The sequence below is a fragment of the Sceloporus undulatus genome, chromosome 5 (assembly GCF_019175285.1).
Source record: "Sceloporus undulatus isolate JIND9_A2432 ecotype Alabama chromosome 5, SceUnd_v1.1, whole genome shotgun sequence".
NCBI lineage: Eukaryota > Metazoa > Chordata > Lepidosauria > Squamata > Phrynosomatidae > Sceloporus > Sceloporus undulatus.
Genome location: NC_056526.1, coordinates 103,984,424 through 104,005,059, shown reverse-complemented (window position 1 = coordinate 104,005,059; position 20,636 = coordinate 103,984,424). Strand labels below are relative to the sequence as shown.

At 39.8% G+C, this 20,636-nt stretch overlaps 1 long non-coding RNA gene across 1 annotated transcript in view; it reads left to right on the top strand.

Moving 5' to 3' along the window:
* Nucleotides 1–6,085: 6,085 nt before the first annotated feature.
* Nucleotides 6,086–20,636, top strand: part of LOC121930991 — a 140,591-nt gene continuing 126,040 nt past the window's right edge. The window contains exon 1 of the long non-coding RNA XR_006104053.1: nucleotides 6,086–6,154. This is a non-coding gene — a long non-coding RNA (uncharacterized LOC121930991). The remainder of the gene's footprint in view (nucleotides 6,155–20,636) is intronic.

Genomic DNA, 20,636 nt, shown 5'->3' with positions numbered 1-20,636 from the left:
TCCCTGTGATGAAGTCATTTGGTGCATTTTCAGTTTGCATACAGGTTTTCCCTGTTTTAAAACTGAAGTGGTTCCCTTCCCTCTAGGAGATTATTACACAGGGGAAAGGTGGGGGGAGAAAAAGGCATCCTCCCAGAATGATTGCTCAGTCACGTGTCAGATTTGCAGACAATGTCATGCCCAGTTGGGACTTCTCAGCAATTAAATGGGAACAAACTATTCACGGGACATCCCATGAATAAGTTTCCCAATACCACCAATTGTGCTTCAACTGCTGCATTGGGGAAGCAATCCGGGCATTTTAAAGGAGCAGCACTGGATGGGATTGTTCATTTTTAAAGCGGCTGCAGGCAGCAGACAGGGGCATTTAAAATGTAAAGGGCCACAGGAAGCAGCCCGAGACATTTAAAATTTAAACCATGTATGTGTACAATGATCAATTCCAATGTACAGTACTATCGAATCATTATCTGATATGTGTGGAAAGCAATTGCACAATTCCATGGGTTTTGGCTATCGTTTCTATGTGAAAATATTGAGGGCTATAGCGCCATTATTCCTTTCTTTTTTCACTACCGCGATTATTGTTGCATTGGCCCTGGCGTGGTAATCTCCTTAGTTACTGGCAATAAGAATTTTAAGCTAAAACATGTTGTCATTTTTTGTTCCACCTTTTCGCTTTTCTAAAATATAATTCAGTTGTCTCAACCTTTGTACTACAATAAACTTATCCTTGCATGGTATAAGGAGAATGGAATCCCTGTGCTTAGATGCCTACAGCTCTTGGTCCCTGGTGTCTTCCGTGTAAGAAGACATAGACACAAAGAGGATTGGCAGTTATGTTGCTAGGCTTACAAACAGATTGGTGACTATTGAATTCTTTATCTGAGCAAGGTAAAGGGGAATGAGAAACAGGATCCTTTTATTGTTAAGAAAAAGACTGTAATGGAAGGAAAAGGTGTAAAAAGGAAAAGGAGAGTTAGGATGAACCAAGAAAGAAAAGACCTTCAGTGGGCCTTCGGTGATAGTGCTGGATGTGTATAGTGGAGTTAATAAGCAGAGGAACACAATCCACTGAGCTATACAGTAATAGCTTCTTATGTAAGAGCTCTGTAGTATTACTATGAACCATGAATCCCATTAATTTCTATAGGGTTCAAATGAGAGCATTCCAAGGTACATTATTCCTTTGGGTTATATCTGTCCACCATCCTTGATGGTCCCTACATTTTCTACTTGAGACTCCTTGTCTCACAATAAGGCTGCCTTAGAGCAATCAGAGAAATGATTTAACAGTACAGATTGCCTCTCCAAGAATGTACTATGACTGTTCCTCTTTTTCCATACTGGAATAATGAAAAAATTAAAACTTAACATTTTAAATGTGTTTGGAGAGGACTGATGTTCAAACTCCACTGCATTTGATGAGTTGTCCAGGAACTTAAGGTTACATTGCTAATCACATGAACTGGGCGGTAAGCCACAGTGAACACAGTGAGTCTTAGTTCTGAGTGAACATGAGTAGGATCAGGATGCGCACAACAAACATTAGGAAAGAATGGCTGAAAAACACCAGAGATGTGTGTAAAAGCATATGAGTCATACAAGATGATATAGATCACTTGTTTCCACTTTAGAGGGGGAAAGTGGAGGAGTATAATACTTTCCAATAATGTATGACTTTTACATTTGAGTAAACCCACCATTTTGTATTCAGATATACCCAAAGAGTAGATGAGATTTTTAAAAAATGGACTATTCTCTATTATTATATGTAAAAGGTAGTAATTCTGCAAAATGTGTATTGCAATTTTCAGCCAAAATCAGATGAAATCCGAGGCATTAAACCTGCTAGAAAGTCAACAAAACGTGATTCTTTTTATTTTTGGGATTTTCCAGAAGTAAAAAAGAATTCTGCTTTGTCTTCTTTCTAGCCAGGTTAAAGTCGCATTAATGCACCTTAATAGCAATGTTGTCTGAAAATCAATTGCACTTTTGCATGTCTTTTCTACTTTCTGTCCTGGTTAATGTTGGGCTAACCTGGACGTTGTCTGATAATAAATCCGCTTTTGTGGTGTTCCCCCCCCCCCACTTTAAATACTGTATTTGCATGAGATCCCTTCTCTGTGATAAACTCCTTATTTAGTTGATAACCTTAAGTGCCAGGAACTGTCAAATTTATTTTATTTTATTGCTTTTTTTCCAGGAGCAGGACCCAAGGCAGGAACCAAAGAAAGCCAATTTAAAAAACCCAATAATTAAAAAAAATTAAATCCACACATTAGCAATATAAAATCATTTAAACACAAACAAAAGTTAAAAAATAAATACACACATCCCAGTCAGAAGCTCCTCTGCTTATCCATTAAAAGCCTACTTAAACAAAAGGTACAGTATTTGCCTGCTGGGAAAAGGAAAGGAAGGAGGGGGCCAGCCTAGCCTCCTACAGAAGGGCATTCCAGAGAGTGGGAGCAGCCACTGAGAAGGCTTTCTTTTGTGTCATCACCAAGCAAGTCTGTGATGGTAGTGGGACCAGTAGAAAGCCTTCCCATATAGATCCTAGGACTCTGACAGGTTTGTATGGGGAGATACGGCCTTTCCAATAGTCTGGACATAGGTCATATAGGGCTTTATAGGTAATGACCGGCACTTTGAATTGTGCCCGGAAACAAACCAGTAGCCAGTGAACCTCTTTTAACAAGGCAGTGATATGCTCCTTATAATAGCAACAGCACGTATATTTCTATAAAACATCTGTGAACTAAGCACTCTCTAAGCAGTTTATAGTCTGTAAGCTAATTGCCCCCGACTAGCTGGATACTCTTTTTACCAACCTACGAAAGGATGGAAGGCTGAGTCAACCTTGGAGACCTGCCTGGGATCAAACTCACAATCTTGTGGCTACAGTACTGGCATTTAACCACTGTGCCACCAGAACTCCCTAACTAGCCCCGGTCAGTATCTGGCCACAGCATTTTGGATCTACTGAAGCTTCTGAGTAGTTTTTGGCTGAAAGATGAGGTATAAATAATGTAAACAAATAAAGAGGAGAAATTGTAGGTTGCAGGAGCCAGGGTATCACAAATATGTTCAAAGCAAAACAGTGATGAAGGAAATGGTGGGTCTGGTGCTTGGCAGGAATGGTAAACGCTCTTCAGTCCCCATTCCCCCCCTCCAAAAGAGGAGTGTATGCTTCCATGTAGCAGTAGAGACCTTGGCAAGGAATACTGGTTACATATCAAGATTAATAAGGTGTCACCTAGGGCATGTCTACATGAGCCAAATGAACCAGTTTCCCCCTGCTCTCACTGTTCTGTTTTCACAAATCGGGGTCAAAGTCGCAGACTGTCTTCATGCTGGGAGGCCAATTCCACATTGAATCCAGACTTACTAGAGCACTCAGGAGCAATGCTGGGTGGCTGTTAGCACAGCGTCCTGCTATGCCATCTGGCACCACTGCCACTGGTGCAAGTCGCTCCCCAGAGGGTCACAACAAAGTGCCTAGCCATGTGGTCAATGCTGGGTGCATCATTCTCCATCTCAGAGGGAGTGACTTGTACCAATGGTGGGTGGCATAACTGGAGAAGTGTGTAGACAGCTGTCCAGCACCACATGGGGGTAATTTGGGGCAATTCAGAGGCCAGGATACTCCAGGACCAGCCTGTGGGTTTCCATGGCCAAGTATGGATTCAAACTGTGGTCTCCAGAGTTGTAGTCCAATGCACATAGCATGCTGGCTTTCAAAAGATATCTTAGCCTGCATTATTGGAAGCATAGTTTCCAAGTCGAGGGAAGTTATATCCCCCCCACCACATATTCTGCAATGGTCAGGCCGCATCTGGGGTATTGCATTCATTTCTAGACGCCTCATTTTAAGCAGGATATAGTTAAGTTGGTGTAGGTTCAGAGAAGGGCAAGGAGGATGATAAGAGGAATGGACAATAGAACGTATGAGGGAAGGTTGAAAGAGCTAGGAATGTTGAGCTTGGTGAAGGGAAAACAGGAGTGACATGATTGCACTCTTTAAATACCTCAAGGGTTGTCACAGAAAGGAAGGGGCAGGCCTGTTCTCAGCCGTCTCAGAAAGTAGAATCAGGTCTAAGGATTTTAAATTAGAATCATAGAATCAAAGAGTTGGAAGAGACCACAGGGGCCATCCAATCCGACCTCCTGCCATGCAGGAACTCTCAATCAAAGCATCCCCAATTTATGGCCTCCAGCCTCTGCTTAAAGACCTCCAAGGAAGGAGACTCCACTACCCTTCGAGGGAGTGTGTTCCACTTTTAACAGCCTTTACTGTTAGGAATCTCTTTTCCTGGAGCTTGCATCCATTGTTCTGGGTCCTTTTTCTCTGGAGCAGCAGAAAACAAGCTTGCTCCCTCCTCAATATGACATCCCTTCATATATTTAAACAGGGCTATCATATCACCTCTTAACCTTCTCTTCTCCAGGCTAAACATCCCCAGCTCCCTAAGCTGTTCCTCATAGGGCATGCTTTCCAGACCCTTCACCATTTTAATCGCCCTCCTTTGGACACGCTCCATTTTCTCCACATCCTTTTTAAATTGTGGTGCCCAGAACTGGACACAGTATTATTCCAGATGACACTAAAGCTCTGGTGCCACAACAAACTATCATTCCCAGAATTCCATAGCCTTAAACCATGGCAGTTAAAGCGGTGTCGAACAGGATTATTTCCACAGTGTGGATCTCCAAAGAGACCATGCTTCTCTTTCAGCTTTTTTTGTGCATTCCCAGCAGATAAGAGTTAAATTTCTTTCTGGAAATTTGGGTTAGTCAGAGAACCCTCCTCCTCCTCCTCCTCTTGGTTGCAGAGTGGCGATGGAGGAGGGAGTTTTCCTACTCCTTAATTAATCATAACGCTGCTTCACAATTTAAATATGGAAATGGGAAGCCGTTTGAAATTATTAATGAGCCTCCAGGCTGTCCTGGGGGTTGTTTCCAGGAGGGGGGGGACCCATGTTCGTCCTCTTCCCTCCCTTTCTGGAGGAGTGTGAGAAAATGTGGTGGGGCACGCAAACCCCCCCAGACAACAACAACAACAACAACACTCCTTTTTATTTGTTATTGTCCAGGGCTGAAGGGGCCGAATAACGTTGTTTTTGTTTGCTGACGACTAAGGCCTTCCCCGCCTCATGTCTGTCGTTGCCTCCTGAGGCGAAGGAGGGGAGAATAACGTTTCTCCTGTCACTTATTATTATCACTGGCCTAGGCGTCTGAGGGAGGATTGGAGAAGCCTCCTCCGTCCATAGCGTGTTTTTGTGGGCTTCTCGAAGGGCTCTACTGTGGCCATGTTCTGGGAGACGTTTCGCAGCAGCATCTCTGGCTTCCTGGCGTCTTAAACTCTTCCAGAACATGGCCACAGAAGAGCCCCCAAAGGCCGTGAAAGCCCTGGACTTCGCCTACTCCTCCTTCCCTCCCTCGCTCCAAAACATGGAGGACGGACGGAGGGAAAGCGGGGGGAGGCTTTGTCCTTGACTGACACAAGGCCTTGGCCGCCCGAGGAGGAGGAGGAGGGACAAAATGGCTGCTGGTTCCCCTCAGCTCCTCAGACCTTGAGGGGAACAAGGAGTCGGGGACCGAGACTGAAGCCCCCACACTGAGGCAGCCAAAGCTGCATCCACATTGGGGAAATAACCCGGTTTTGCACCGCTTTAACTCTGTCTGGCTCAAGTGCTCCGCTCCGGGCCCCACAACAAACTCCAACTCCCAGAATTCCATAGCCTTGAACCACAGAAAGAGTTAAAGCGCAACCAAACCGGGTTATTTCCCTAATGTGGATGCAGCACACACAAACTCATCCTCCATGGCGAAACAACGCGCGCACACACACAGAGCCCTTAAGCGGGAGTTAGAGCTCTTGCGGCGTTTCTATTCCCCTCCCAGCCTGAAAGGCAAAGGCATGGCTAGATGGAAGCAAGGGAAGGAGACAATGGAGCCGGGAAAGGGAGGGAGGGAGGCGGGAAAGAAGAAGGCCAGGCCCGGGGTGTTTTCTTTTGAACGCGTGGAGCGGTGCCAGGCGAGGAGGGGCCGGTGGCGGCGGGGCTCTCAGGCTGGCAAAGGCCGGAGGAGCCCAGGCAGGGAGCGCTGCCTGCCGCGGCGGAGGAGGAGAGGAAGGCTGGGGAGTGAGTGAGTGAGTGCGGCTTCTTCGCTTGTGTATTTGTGTCCCCTTCTTCGGGACCTACTAGGACAACTGGCAGGACTTTCCCATAAGGGAACCATAGGGGAATGCTTGCCCATAAGCATACGTAGAATACTTGCCCATAGGGACCCATAGGAGAATACTTGCCCATAAGGAAACATGAGGGAATACTTGCCCATAGGGAACCACAGGGGGATATTTGCCCATAAGGAATAATAGGAGAATACTTGCCTATAGGAAATCCTAGGGGAATACTTGTCCATAGGAAATCAGAGGGAAGTAGTTGCCCATAGGGAATCATTGGAATACTTGCCCATAAGGATTCATAGGATACTTGCCTATAGAGAAACAGGGGAATACTTGTCCATAGGGAAGCATAGGGGAATACTTGCCCATAAGGGATCATTGGGAATACTTGCCCATAAGGATTCATAGGATACTTGCTTATAGGGAAACATAGGGGAATACTTGCCCATAGGCAAACATAGGGGAATACTTGCCCATAAGGAATCATTGGGAATACTTGCCCATAAGGATTCATATACCTGCTTATAGGGAAACATAGGGGAATACTTGCCCATAGGGAAACATAGGGGAATACTTGCCCATAGGGAAACATAGGGGAATACTTGCCCATAAGGAATCATTGGGAATACTTGCCCATAAGGATTCATAGAATACTTGCCCATTATAGGGAATCAGAGGGGGAAAGCTGTTCATACAAAATCATAGGGAAATATTTGCCCATAAGGAATCATTGGGGAATTCTTGCCTATAAAGAATCATATGGGAATATGTGCCCATAGAGAATCAGTGGGGGAATATTTGCCCAAAGGGAATCATTGGGGAATAATTACCCATAGAGAATCATTGGAAAATACCAGCCCAGAAGGAAACATAGGGGAATACTTACTCACAGGGCATCTCTGGGGAATACAAGTATTCTCCTATGATACCCCATGAACAGGTACTCACTATGGGGGAATATTCTGCAATTATCACTATGGGCAAGTGTTCCTTTATGATTCTCTGTTGGCAAGTATTCTCCAGTTATTCCCTATGGGCAAATATATTCCAGTGATTCCCCATGGGCAAGTACGGTTTACTTATGCACAAGTACTGTCATTTGTTTTAGTACTACCCCATTCTTCCGTGGGGAGGACACTCCATGTATATTATAAACTAGCCAGCATTCGAACCAACTGTATTGTCACTACTGGGCTTTTTAAAACCAATAAATATTTAAACAATTGCAGGTGATGTTTTTTCCTCTCAAGCTCCTGGTTGCATCACTGAGACCCTTGTTTCCAAAAGTGCTCTTTCATTGGCAGTTCGTTACCTTCTTCTGCTCTTTTTTTTTTTTTTTTTGGCATTCCTCATCTCTTTCATTTATAATTCTTATCCAGAGTAAAGAGATATTGGGAATCTAAGAAGTCAGGGAGATCAGTAATGAAGGATACGGTTTAGGAAAGCTTCCAACTAAAGATAATTTTTTCTCGCCTCTCAAGTCGGCTAACTTTAGTAAGAGTTTCTTTAAAATACTGTGCACCCAGCAGAGGAGAACAGCATTTCTAGTGAAACTAGGTATGATATTTTTATCAGGAAATTATGCAGAACGGGAATTTGGTTTTCCCCCATACTCTGCAAATTAGAAACTTGTGGGGAAACTATCCAGATAATTATTTCTTGTGCCTCTGCAATTCTTAGCAGACAGTGCCTAGCTGTATAATCCCAAATAGTTCACCGGTGACTTGTAGCATCACGCTATGTTTGTTTGGGCACATGTCCAGTTTATTCCATGGAATTTACTCTAGTTTTAGGACTGCGGTTTTGTCTTATGTTATAACTTAATTTTAAAATTATGTAAAAAAATAACCATGAGCTGAAAAGGTGTGAAATGAGTGTTATTTGGGCCTCCTAAACAATCCTAAGTACAGTGAATGTCATTTTATACACTGGATGGAATTGCTGTTGATCCATGACTTCCCAGACATGAACTATTTGGTAATAACATTTAATATCCCTTTCATTGTAAAGGACTTGCAAATGATGTTATATTGCTTCCAAAATGACTATTAGTGTTTGTTTCACCTTCAAAGTTGGCAATGCTTCATGGGGAGCTTCTATAAATTTACAGCGCATGTCGATCGGCACCAGTCCATGTACTACTGCTTGGAGTATTACTGCCTTACATTTGGTCCAAGATTGCCAGGTAAAATAAGGGACTGAGTACCTATACCTTCAGTGGTTGTGTAGGAGAGGAATTTCTGTCTAGTGAAGGTTACATGACAACAATTGCTGAAAGTCTCTCTCTGCACAACTACTAAAGACATAGGAGCCCTGCCCTTTATTTTAGCTGGCATCCTTTATAGAACTGTGCAGTAAAATTACCGTAGTTTGCAAGGTATCAGGTCCGGATCCAGATCCATTCACAGTTTTTATTCCTAGAATAATATAGTACATACATTATAGGAATTTTGTATCAATTCATGTGGCCTAGCATGGTTATAGAGAATTTTCCTCACCCTGCCCACTGTAATGTCTTCATTTGGAGAATTGCTGATGTCTTCTGGCCACTTCTGTTCTCTTTTATGTTGTCGATGCCAACGCTAGTTTATTATCTTAATATTGACCAGTCCAAAAAAGGGTGGTGTCCTTATACAAAGATTGCTGATTTAGGGAAGATGCTATTTATATTAAAATTGTATCATTTTTCTGACAAAGGTATATGGCTCTGGGCTCCTTGCAATATAGTTTGATAACATAACTGGAGAGCATTGGGAGATGTTGATCCAGAACTGATCACAATCTGTTATTTTTGACCCCAGATTAGCTTTTCCCTTTGTATGTTCCCAGTTATCCTCAGTTAACATTTTGCATATCTCTGTTGGGACAATTTCCTTGCATCTGGCAAACAAGCAAACACCACTTGACTTCTCCCACCCTTGTCCTGTGGGATTTTAAAATCATGGAGAATTATGGGGAGGGGACCCTAAACCAGAAAGCATAGTCTTCAGTGATTTAATCCAATATAGAGTTGCCAAATGAATTAACAGACAGGGTACTTGTACTGCATAGAAGAGGGAATTTCAGCAGGTGAAACTTGCATAACTAGCAATACCTGTTAAAATTCCCTCTTTGGCATGACTATTAAAAGTAAAGAAGCCCTGTCCCTTATATTACCTGGCAAACCTAGTCCAACCAGAAGCCTTCTGTGTGAGATTCTTTCGCTTTCTCTCTTTTCTCCCATATAGCATAGGCTCATCCGTTTTTTAAAAAAAGGTTGTCTGCAGTTAGATGAAGAAGATAAATGTATGGATTATATTGTAAAGGGGGATGGATGTTGAGAGAGTAATGCTGGAGTGAAAAGCCTACTGGAGCCTTTACTCCAGCAACATGGAGGTGTCCCTCTTAGGATGATGAGTTTGAAAGAACCAAAATTCAGGCAGAAAATATAGAATTCTCAAGAGGAGGAATAGGTATAAAAGAAGGGCATTCTTGGATGTAAACAGCCCGATCCTTCCTAAACGAATCTAAAAGAGAAAAGGATGGCAGGGAGACATGGCATGGCAGGTCCTCCCTCATCCGAGAACAGGCGGGGGCGGGTGGGGGCAAACAATAATAAGGCAGAAAGTTCAGTTTGGGTTGGTTACTTTTCTTTACAGGGCAGTCGGTTAATAAATAGTGAATGAATTGACAATATAATCTTATAATGCTTTTTGATAGGTGATAAACAGAGGAAGTAAAAGAAGCAGGAAAGGAAGAGAAAGATCCTAATCCGTCTCTGACTAAGCCCTTTCACCCATGTTGGACAAGAAAGCAACTAGAACAAGTGCAGAAATTGTTGTTTGTTTCAACATATATTAAGGGTTTGCTTCAAGGTGTTCTGGCCTGTGCAGAGTTATCAGCATAAAATGAAACTGTCCCATTAAATATGACATAGCAAAATGGTGTCCCTTATAAAAAATGGAAAATCAAGGTTTGATATTTGAAATTTATTCTTTTTTTGAATATTTTCAAACCGTGGATGCTTGAATCCGTGTACTGTATAAAAAATCTGTGTATAAGAAGGGCCAGCTGTATATACCACACTCTTCCATGCCAGCATTTTCTGAAGATGCCAACCACAGCTGCTGGCAAAACGTCAGGGATAAACTCTTCCAGAACACGGCCTCATAACCTGAAAAGCCCACACACAAAAAAACCCTACTCTATTTAGCTCACCCATAGTAAAAAAAAAAACCTTGAATTTGGAGCTGTATTTGCTGTGGGTTGAGCCCACAACCTTAATTGCTGTATCCTTGTATTTTCCAATTTTATGTTAAAACAGAAAACTGTAGGTAAAGAGAATGGTTAAAATAAAATATGTTTCTTAGCTTATTATGTAAACAATTGCTTCTTATTGTAGATCGTGTTTATTGTAGGTTATATATCTTTGTATGAAGAAAGAGCAAGCTGGAAGAAGCAAAAGCATAAAGTGAGTTGGGGAACAACTAGGTAAACACAACTACTTATGTGTTAATTTTCCCAACAAGTCTTAATTAATTAATTTCCTGAATTAATTAGTAGCCAAATCATTTCCCCTCCCCCCTGCAAAGCTTAGTAAATAAATTTGCTTGTTCTTAGCATTCAGTTATCCTTGTGATGCAGTGCATGAGAGGTACCGTCGGCCCTTCTTATACACAGATTCAAGCATCCACGGTTTGAAATTGTTCCAAAAATGTATAAATTTCAAATATCAAACCTTGATTTCCATTTTTTTTATAAGGGACACCACTTTGCTATGTCATTACATTTAATGGGAATTGAGAATCCACGGATTGTGTTATACATGGGGGATCTTGGAACCAAACCCCAGCGTATAGCAAGGGTCCACATTATTGCCTTGTTCTTTGTTTCCTGAGATGGTTTCAAGAAGGTGCAGTGGCCTGGAGAGTGCTGAGGGTTTTAGGAACTGGAGATGTCAGGGACTAAATGTAGGACCTCTGCCCCTTGCTTTTAAAACACCATCTGAAGCATTAATATTTGCAAATTATGATCAGAATCCTAAATCAGCTACATAGATAAGTATATTTATATGTAACAAAGTAACCTCACCTGGCCCTACAGCCCCTCCCCAAAACCTGACAGAAACATCAACTGCTAGCAGGATGGATCTCTATCTCCTTATTCAGCTGATGTCTACTAAAATAGATTTAAGAGGGAGTTACAATCATGGCAATAGTGTCAAAAGTGTGACTAAGTAGCAGTTGTGAATATGGAACAATTACAGATGAGTAAAACCAGATAATTTTTGTATTCATGATCGCTACTTAGTCATGAGTGTGTTGCTATTGCCACAACCATAGTTCCTCCCTCTACCTTCTTTACTGTGCATCAGACAGACGCATGGGGAGAATGAGATCCAATCTGCTGGCTGTTGCAGCAGCTGAATGACATTTCTGCCAGATTTGGGAGGGCTGGGCCAGGAGAGGTTACTTAGGAACTCAACAACCACCTAAGGGTGGCTTTATGTCGCCCCTTTCCTCACTGGATCGGGGCTGCTGCAACCATACGCTGCAGCTCCGATGTGGCTTCTTTTAGTGCTGCAGAAAGGGCGCCTAGTTGCAGTGACGGTGGCTTTTTGGTGCTCCTTTGGCACAGCGTGTTTAAATGCTGCACCAACTGGGCGTCTTGATGCCCCTGCCGTGCAGTTGGGCACGTGGCATGACGCTGACGTGTGAGTGGCATGGGCGCATCCCGCATGCATATGCCATGCCCCCACACCAACCTCACACCGGCATATAAAACTGGTCTGTACAGATTCTTAGTGATTATACTAAGGTCCAAAACATACTGCAGAAATAATCCAATTTGAGACCACTTTAACTGCCTTGGCTCAATGCTAGGGAATTCTGGGAACTGTAGTTTTGTGAGACATTTAGCCTTCTCTACCAGACACCTCTGGTGCCACAATAAACTACAGTTTCCAGGATTCCCTAGTGTGTTTTGGACCTAAGTAGCTGATACCGGATTTTGGCCCATGTTTCTTAGATATAAATGAATGGAAAAATAGAAGATGCAGTTACAGTATTCAGCAGTTCAGAAAAATGCTCTGTTTGTGCTCAGAGTAACTAAAAATATTCCTGATTAAGAACTCTCCATTCTTGATTAACACACAGTTCTGTTATTATTATCGTTATGCTTTATTTATATAGCGCTGTAGATTTGCACAGTGTTGTACATTCAAACAATAGAATAGATACAAGTAAACCTGCCCATGGGTCCTTTATTGCTACACTGTATTGTATTGATGCCCTCTAACTGGAATGAATATATTTTTATTAATATCTACCAATCTAGGCAAATAATCCAAGGTATTGGATTAGAGTGGATAAGATATATTTTTGGGTGTGTGTGTGTGTGTGTGTGTGTGTGTGTAAAAAAGCAACAGGCAGGTTATTAGAGTCTTTTTATCACCTGGTAGTTTCTAGATGCATTGTACTACAATTCCACTGTTCCCACCAATTTGTTAGTCAAATACTGTATGCCTAGAGAGCTACTTCAAAACAACAACAACAAAAAAAGACTAGTTTCAAAGGCGCTAATAACAAAATGTGGCACTAGGGGTCAACAGTGACAAACCATATACTGTACTTTTCTTTGTTGGCCCCATGGCATGTTTAATAAACTAACAAATTAAGCAATGAATTAACAGAATTCAGTGAACCAGATTATTCAGATGTTAATATTAAACACAGTTAATTAATCTCCCAATTTCTAGTGGTTAGCATTAGTACATTTATTTTCAAAGCTAGCATTCAAATTTTGAGCATCCTACATGGGTTATGCAGAAATTTTTTAAACCTATAATTGCATAACAGATCCTTCCATCCCACATGTCTTGGTAGGATGTAGGTTGCAGGTTGCACTGAGATTATATAAATGGTAATAAATGGCAGGAACATGCATCTGAGAAGATAAATGGCCGAAAAATATGTGCAACACTATTGTTTGCTTAAAACAGTCATTAAAAAAGCCAATAACCTTTTTCATATTTAAATAGATATGAAAATAAATTGATATTCCCTCCCCTTCTAAGAGGAGTCCACAAGGAAATGCTAGCTCTATGTGCTCTTTTGGGGGTTTTTCCCCCCCAAAATGAAGAAACTGAATAATACAAAAAAGAATATTCACATTAAAATGCTTCTGAACATCTGTAATGTTAATGGCTGTGGATTCAGAATCCAGACTTCCATAGTACAGCTGAACAATATTCATGATATTTTTATTTATGCATCAAAGGTTGAGCTGGGTTTTTTCCTAATTAAAAGAATGTGTTTAGTATGAACACATTTTCTAAAGCTAAACAGGCTATTACTTTTATATATGAATACGATTGTAATGACTCATTAATATTTGTGTCATTACATGTTGATGTTGTTGTAGTTTCATTTATATGCTGTTTTTCTCCCCGAAGGGACCCAAGGCGGCTCACAGATTTTAAAAAAACATTACAATAAAAATGTAAAACAGTTTAAATCATCTAAACAGTATAAAATTACATTAAAAATTACATTGTTGTTGTGTGCCTTCAAGTTGTTTCTGAATTAGGGCAGCCGTAAGGCAGCCCTATCTTGAGGTTTTCCTGGTAAGATTTATTCAGAGAGTGTTTTGCCTTTGCTTGCCTTCCTCTGAGGCTGAGAGAGTGTGACTTGCCCAATATCACTATAAACTGGGAATACCAGTGTATTTCCAAGGCTGAGCAGGCATTCAAACCCTGGTCTCCAGAATCATAGTCCAGTGTTATAAACCACTATACCACACTGGTTCTCAGCACTTCCATTTAATGGATGTTTTAGTTTGGTACTGAAGTATTTTTTAATAATCTGAGTTATAGTCATAATTGTAACTAATATTGTATTTTAACTGTGTCACACAGTTTCTCAAAAATGAGTGATGGGCTGTATCTTGGAGAGACTACAAAATATGAATTCTGCAATACAGTTGGCCCTCCGTATCCATGGATTCTACATCCACAGACTCAACCATCCATGACTTGAATTTTTAAAAAAAATCCAAAAAGCAAGGCTTGATTTTGCTATTTTATATAAGGGACACCATTTTAGTATGCGATTGTATATAATGGGATTTGAGCCTCTACAGATTTTGGTATCCACAGGAGGTCCTGGAATCAAACCACAGCAGATACCAAGGGTCTACTGTACATAATATTTTCCATATTTTATCATTGTAGAGGTTTAAATCAAAAGTAGACTTGGGTGACCACAAGTTAACTGGAATATCTTGCATGCATGCAATTAGTTGTTCATATGCTCTTGTTTGTGCAACCAAGTTGATTGGAAAACAAACATGCTGACCTTTTGACAATATAGCAAATGTTCACACGTGGTCTTTAACACACTGACTATAGCATATAATTTATGAAGTTTATTAAAGAATGGCAGCAGTATAATATGCTGCCTGGTGGCAGGTTGTGTTTAAATGCTCCATGAAGAACAGGTATATAGGAGAACATGCTGAGTAATCCATTATTCAAACTTTTAAAAGGAACTTCTTCCTGTGAAGCTCAAATAAAATAGCAAGGTGCCTTGGAAGGAATGTAGTGATTAGAAAGTTGATTAAGTATAATGAGGTATGTATTAATAAAGACAGTTTTAGCAGCAAATATAAATTACTCATTTATATTACAGTCTTTTGCATTAGCAGAAGTGGCCCTCTAGAATTAGTATATGGACCAATGGCGGGCCAAAAACATCAACAAAAAGAATTAACACTTGGAAGAAATCTTGCAGTTTTCTATTGTGCAAGACAAAGCATGTGCCTATTATTTTTTGTGCTACTGCTTGCTCAACAATTATTATTTTATTTTGCTTAATTAAGGGGCTATACAGGTGGTCTGCAGCCACCCCTTTACTGGCTGGATCGGGGCCACAGCAACCTCACGCTGTGGTCCTGATCCAGCCTCTGGAGAGCGCAAAAAGGAGCCGCAAAAAGCAGCTCCTTTTTGCGCTCGCCAAAGGGCGCCATAGCCATGGCAGTGCGGTGTTATGATGCCCCTTCGTTGCTGCATCATGCAGAGCCAGAGTTGTGCCATGATGGCGCATGCCATGTAGATCAATGCATGCCAAAATAGCGCCCTAGGGGCGGGGTTAGGGCTTCCAGCGTGCGGACGCAGTGCCCTAACTCCACCCACAGGCAGGCACAAAATGCTGATCTGTATAAGGCCTAACTTAAGTTTTTTTGCTCTCCTGTCATCACACTGGAACTAGACCAGTAGTGAGGCCAGAGGCAAAACAGCAGCTTTGTTGATATTGATGGGGCCGGGGCTAAACAACATCAGTCCTACCTAAAGTAGACCCAGTAAAATAAATAGGACTTGTTAGTCACAACTAAAGTCCCATGGATTTCACTGACATGAAATGAATAGATTTATCACACATTCGTCTCAGTTTAATCATATTCTTATTAAAGTTTTATATTCTTCTAATATCGTACTGAAATTCTGATTATTATTTTTATGTACACTGCTCAGTAATGTTTGGATGAGTGTACAGTTTACAGTCGGCCCACCCCCAACTGTGGGCTTGCCAACGGGGGATCTGAGCATCTGATGATGGCCCTGCCCCATTTACCTCAATGGCAACGCATGCACGCAACTGCGCTCCTGTGTTCATGTGTCCAGTACATGTCCTGCAGGTCCTGTGGTTTTGGCATCTGCATGGGGAGATGGAATCCACGCAGATATGATGGGCCAACTGTAATAGTACTTATGTTTGTGCCATAGGTAGTCACATTTGGCAGAAGAAGACATCACTAAGGACAGCCAAAGCTAATTCAGAGTGAGAACAGTATTTCTTCTATGTCACATTACCCACCTAAATAGATTATTACTGGAACATGGTCAGTTCCTAGGCCACCATAACCAGACAACACAGCTACTGCACTTGGACAATAGTCAGATACTTCCCACTAAGCTAGAGTTTAGATAGATTCATTGTAATTGTTATGAAAGCATTTATATAAGAATTGGACAACATTCTGGATCTGAGTTTTGTGCAAAGGAAAACTGAGTCAATTACAAAGTGGAGAAGTATATAGTGATGTAACTTCATTTGCTTCTTTATGGGGAAAATCCCTGCAAAGCTAAACATAGCATGAAATACGGAGCTAGAAAGGGCCATCATTCTCTATCACCTCTTTTGTCTTTTTAAGGAGACATGGCAACCTATTTGGAGGTGGAGCAAATCCTATAATTCTGACAGATCTGGGTTTTGTGGAAGAGGGCTATTTCCAGATTTCAGAAAGCACGGGATAGATGCACACTGAAAGGTATCTGTTAATAACAAAGGACTCCTCCTGGCATTGACTTCAAATGCAGCTTGTGCAAGAAAACATTCCGGTAAACTGAGCCCAGAAATCTCTTCTAGGCTTTATAGATGCCCTCCTTGTCAGGTCTGGCAGTGAATGTCTGGTAGCGAATGCTTATTCTCTGTTCAGAGAGAACTATTGGGCAGCTGTTGGCTTTCAGGCCCAAATTAACTTGTCTGCCTTCTTGGGAGACTCTCACAATGTGTGTGTGTGTGAGAGGCATGGGAAGTAAACTACCTTCAGTTATTTTTGAAAATGAAAGGGGATATAAATAACTGAACCTTCTTACTTACCAGCAATTCAGCAAAATAGCAGTATTGATATTTAACATTGCCAACCTCCATATCTATACAGTGGGTCCTTGTCATCCACCAGGTTTTGGTTTCACGACCCTCTGTGGATAACACAATCTATGGACGCTCAAGTCCCATTAAATACAAGGGCATAGCAAAATGGTGTCCCTTTTATAAAATGGCAAAATCAAGGTTTGCTATTTGGAATTTATACTTTTTTTGGAATATTTTCAAGCTGCAGATGCTTGAATCCGTGGATAAAAAATCCATGGATAAGGAGGGCCGGCTGTAATTCATTAACTTTTTTTTTTAATTTTGAAAAATCAGAAAATGAGAAGTTGTATTCAAAATATACTTTTCTTAAGAACTTGTAACAGTCAAAATTAAATATAAATTTAAATATGTCTGTTATTTCTTTCTCCTTCCTTTAAATACATGCAAGGATTTTTTTCCCCCAATGACCCCCTCCTTCCAAAATAAAATAATAATAATGAATGATTTTGGTGCCTAAGGAGACTCTCCACTTGTTTGAGCTATATCCCTGGGGATATGACCCTTTTAATCCTCTTTAGTTAATGTATTGGCGATCTTTACTTAGGCAAAGTAAACAGTGCTGATCTGAACAAAGAGGAGGTCATGCTTCCTGCATTACACTCTGACCCAGAGGTCATGGCCTTTGTTCACTTCTCAATAGGAATTACTCTCAGAGGGCCACCACAAAATGGAGAACTAATTTAGGCACGTGCTAGCACTAAAAAGAAGAGTATCCGGACTACTTCATCTAAAACCCTACAGTACTGTATTAACATTTACACAAAACTGAAGTATGAGTTGCTACAATTTCCTTCATACATCTTGCATAATTACCTTTTGCAGTTACTGCTCAAATGTGCAAACGCTTTCACTGTGTATTCTCCAATATCAACAATGCTATAACATTAATTTCTCTGTTCAAAATTATGAAAAGATGATAGCAACATTAAACCCTAAAACTGTGGGAGTGGTGTACCGTACATCTGAGAAGATAAAACAACTATGTTATTTGAAAATATGTAAAATATCGAAGGTGTATTGTATACAACTTTTAAATAGTATTTTTGAATATTAACAGACTTTTCTGTTGTATTCCTGAACTTTACTCAAAAGACAAAAGCTTATTATTTAAATAGATTTCGGTAAGTTATGAGAAATGAAATAAAATTTAATGGCTGTGGGGCATAGCCATCTTTATGCTGTACCTAGTGTTGTTGTGAACAAATTATTTGTGGAAGGGTTAAAATCTAGTTCTATCCATGTATCAGTTTTCCTTCTTAATTCTTGAAAAATATATTCTTTTTGTTTTCTCATTAGTTTTATTTGTTTAATTACAACTGCTTATTCTTTGGCATGTGTGCATGCCAGACATTAGTTCACAAAGAAATGCATATTTACTTTTTAAATAGCAAAATATGGTTTGAATGAAAGCCCTCAATAGAACATCTTTTCCTAAGTAAACATATATGAAATCTTCATGGGTCATAATGAATGTGAGAAGGAAATTTTTCCAAAGTTACATTATACCTTTATCATAATAAACTATTTTTGGCTTTATTTCTTTATCACGAGAGAGAGAACAGCATGAAACAGAATACCAATAAACAGAGAGAAAGAGAACCCCAATTTTAATACTGAAAGAAAACTACACACAAAATTATGATAAACAAAACTGGGCCAGTTGTTAAGGAGTCATGCTGAGAAAATACTTGTCAGGTTCACAAAAATGGGTTCCAGTGCAGATTTATATGTACAGCGTGACGAAACAGCTGGTGGAGATCTACATACAATCTCTTATTTTGTTTTGTTGTTTTAATATTCTGTTGTCTTATGCTTGTTCTAAATAGTGACATATAAGCAGTATGATCTACAGATTGGTGCAAAATTGGTGTAGATTCTTTTTTCCATATTATGGTACATTGTTGGTGACTCACATTTTGTCACTACAGTCACCCTACACTTTTTTTGACAGTCACCTAGCTGAAGAAGATAAATATCCTAATATTAAAAGCTATTTATTAGAGGCCTGAAATCTGGTTTGAACTTTAAGCACTCTCATATTATATTTTCTAATAATAAAACAGGTTGTATGTAATATATTATGAAAGTACTTTGGAAAGTACATTTATTGAGCTGTTAGTTTAATTTTACTCATTTTCCTAAAGTAGAGCAGTCAGCTTAAAAGGTACTGGGAATTTATATACTAATAGGCTTATGGCCTATGTCATTAAGCCATGTTTATACACAGAATTTGTTCTGTTCAGGGAAAATAAATCACATACTTTAAGTATATTATTAGCTACCATTTTTATCATTTTTCATTTCAAATTATTCTGGAGTTCTGAAATGTTACCAGTATACAAAAACAAAGGATTTTTTCAGGCAAAGTTTATTGAAGTAAAACATCAGAGGAAAAAAGCTGTTCCTGTATTTTGTCTAATACAAGAAAATACTGCATAAATTATTTTGCAGATTGTAATATATAAATTTTTATAAGGATTATATTTTGCAACTAGACAATAAAATCTATCTTGACAAATACTTCCTTGGATAAAATGAGATAAACCTGAATATCATTGATGTTTGTATGCCAAAGAGAATGGGCCATTTCTCTACTTCCATTTTTTTTAAAGAATTAACTAAGATAGTAGAACAAAATTAAAGGTTTTCATTCTTCATCTCTACAGAAGGCAGTTTTGTAACACTTTTGGTGTAGTGTTGGATGGTTTTGTGGAATATCTTCAAATACAAGACTGATCAAATCAAAATTACTGTTTCTATTTAGAAGTGGCAAAAATGTCTAGCAGTTAAACACTTATGCTTATTTAATTTGGAATATTTTTATCATTCCAGTGCTCACCTAGCACTGCTGTAAAGCAAATGCATTTATTCTACAGCAAATGCATCCTACCTAGCACAGGACCCCTTTATTTCAGCATTGCCCGACTACTTAGAACTACATGGAGTAAACTGAAAGCTTGAAAGAGTCTGTCCTGGACATGCTTGATGTGATGTTTAACTGAGAGTTCTTCATACATTTTGATATACCAGGAAGTTGAATTTCTCTGTGGAACGATGGGATTATGATACTTAAAGTAGCTATTCGCAGCTGGAAACTGTATGATGATTTTCTCATAAAGTTTTGAAATTTTGAACTTGTTTAAAACTGGCTGCACAAAACTTCCTTTTCAGTATCAATGATAATTTTTTGTGACAACTGCTTAAAAATAAGAAATTAACAAGTAGGGTACAAATAAATTTGCATGGTGGCTGAGTTTGTAATAATAAATTCTACACATATAGACATGTTGGTCTGTGGCAGGAAGAACAATAAAGATTCATTTGGCACCCCAGAGACAAATCCTCATCATATGCATGAAATGGCTGTGCAAATAGATAGGTGTATATACCATGAATACAGAGAAACTGACCTTTTAAAAAACCTGTAACAACATTCACTTTGTGTTTACTTTGGGAATATATGCACACTCATTTAGCATGTACTTACACACATGAAAAGGTTATGAGTTAGTCTTAAATGCATGGCAGGTATATCTGTACTTATGATCTTCAGATTTTTTTCAAGAAAAATGTATCTGCAAAGTGAATCTGATTCCATTTTTCACAATTATTTCACAGAATTTTGGGTTGTAGATAAATATAAATAAATAATATAATTCCATGTTTGTCTGAATTCAACTCAGTTCTGCTAAAAATGCTTATGCATCAGACTCACTACTAAATATAGGAATTGTTGACAGGATTACATATATTGT